We start from the raw sequence: 2,435 nt of genomic DNA on the forward strand, positions 1-2,435 counted from the left end.
CGTCATGTTTAAGTGGCCAGCATTTTTTTGAAGAGTTGCAACGTGGCCCTATTTGGCATCTACTCAAAAGCTTGAACTCACTAGAGCTTACCTGATGTCATCCTGGGGAGATAGAACACTGTGATCCAAAAGCAGAGAGTTTGGACTATCACTAACACCAACTGTACTAGGTGGAATGGTGCTTCCCCAAAATATATGTCCACCTAGAACCCCTGAATGTGACCTTATTTGGAATAAAGGTCTTTGCAGATGTAATTAAGAATCTCAAGATGAGATTGTCCTGAATGAGGGTGGGCCCTAAATCCAATGAAAGTGTCCTTACAAGAGAAGGGGAAAAGAGAGACATCAAGGAGGAGATGTGAAGACAGAGGCAGGGACTGGGGTGATGCATCCACATGCAAGCCAAGCAGCACCAAGGACCCAGAAGCTTGGGAAAAGGCATGTAATGGATTCTATCAAAAGAAAACAAAAAACAAAAAACAAAAAACAAAAATAAACTGACTTAACTGACTTGATTTCTGGCCTCCAGAACTATGAGAAAATACATTTCTGTTGTTTTAAGCCACCCAGTTTGTGGCAATTTGTTACAGTAGCCCTAGGAAACTAATACACTAACAAAGTTATGAAATGTCAAGAAAAGCCTTATAGGACAGACACCAAAGAGAGACGAGCAAAAGAAAACTTATCTTACCTTGTCACCAAAGGTAAGACAAGGAAAAGAAAACTGCTTATGCCGGTCTGGCTAAAAAGCCTGCCAGGCAATAAGCAGTTCTCTTCCCTTCTCTGAAACTTGCAAGACATCTGCAGGTTTCTCAATGGACAAACTGTGTTAGAAATATGTGGAGTATGAATGAATCAGACTGTAGGGTTGTGGCCTAGGAATCTTATGAACAGAGAAGTTTGAGGACCACTGTCTTGAAGGTCCACAGGTCTCACACACCCCAGTGTTTCCCAAGTGAGGTGTGAAGACCACCGTGATATTTGAAATGATTTTAGGTAGCATAGAGGAATGCTTTTCTTTTATTGTGTATTGAAATACAACTGGTATCTAACAAACCAATGGTTTCATGGATATTATTGCTTACGATGAGGCTAAGTAAAAAATCTAAGGTAAAATTTATTAAGTACATATAGGGCAGGTGGTAGATGGATGGAACAAAATTCGTGGGCGTAGCAGTGAACCAGTTTAGAATGCAAATGCCAGTGTGTTGGGAGAGAAACAGTTCTCTGAATCTGCCCTCTTGACAACACAGCTCATTCCACCCTCCTGCATCTTAGATCAGGTACAGAAAAATCCACATAGAAAAGGTTAGCACAGACCCACAATTCCCTGGGGAGAGAGGGGGGCGGGGGATAGAGCCTTTACGTGTTTACCAAGGAGCCTAAGAGTTAAGCCAGGTGTGCTTGCCTGTCTCCATCTACAGAACAGCTGAACATGGGCACAAGTAACAGGATCCCAGGAGCTGGGCACTGCTGGGTGGCAGTATACGTGCGTAAACGGCACTGAGATGTGGGCAGCACGGTTCTGTATTAATATGTATGAGTTTGCTTTCCTGCCCCAGATAGAGGGGTCTCAGGGTGCAGACAGCAGAGCTGGGTGGAGTAGGGGCTCAGGGAAAAGGTGGCCACACCAACACTTCCCGGGGGCTCAGCCTTCGCAGTCCACATAGGCCACAGAGCCAGTAGGACTGTTGAATGTCAGAGTGAAAGAGATCTCAGACATTTCATTTTCCAGCTGAAAAACAGGAATACAGAGAGGAGGAGTCTCCAGGTGAAGGTCGCGGAGCTCATTGGTAAGGGAAGTTAGTCATACCAGGTAAAAGCTCCTTTCCAGAGTTCTTTTATGCTCTATGACTCTCTCTGTGCCAGTTACCCAGTAGGCACTCTTATGATTGCCTGGCTCCCTGGCAGTGATGGGAACTGCAACCCTGTTCGACTCATTTGGTGGCTTGGCGTAGGATTCAGAGGGGAAGGAGGCGAAGCTGGTCGTAGGATGAGGCGGTGTCCCCATGCAGCTCAGTGTGAGCTGGGCTTGCGATGGTGCCTCGGGGGTCGCTGTTTGGGGTGGGGGCTGCACGTGACTCATAAAACGTTGAAGAGGAAAAGAAACTTGGCAAGAACTGGATGCTTTCGCCAACCGAGAGAGGACCCTGAGCCCCCAAGAAACTGCACCCCCCTACACGCACACGCAAAAGTTCACACCCCGCACCTGCCTTCCCCAGATGGGGCTCCCTGCGCAAACGCCTCCTCGTCCTCCGGGATTTTCCAACGGTGGCGCAAGCTCCTCCCTCGCCCGAGTCGGCTGCTGTCCTAGCGCCAAGCTCCAGCCCGAGCAGCGGCTGGGGGGCGGCGGGGAGTGGGCCCGGCTCGCGGCCATTGGTTGTGCGGGCCGGGAGGGGCGGAGGGACGGCGACGGGACCGCCAAGCCTGCAGCC

Source organism: Galeopterus variegatus, unplaced genomic scaffold, assembly GCF_000696425.1.
Source record: "Galeopterus variegatus unplaced genomic scaffold, G_variegatus-3.0.2 Scaffold4445, whole genome shotgun sequence".
NCBI lineage: Eukaryota > Metazoa > Chordata > Mammalia > Dermoptera > Cynocephalidae > Galeopterus > Galeopterus variegatus.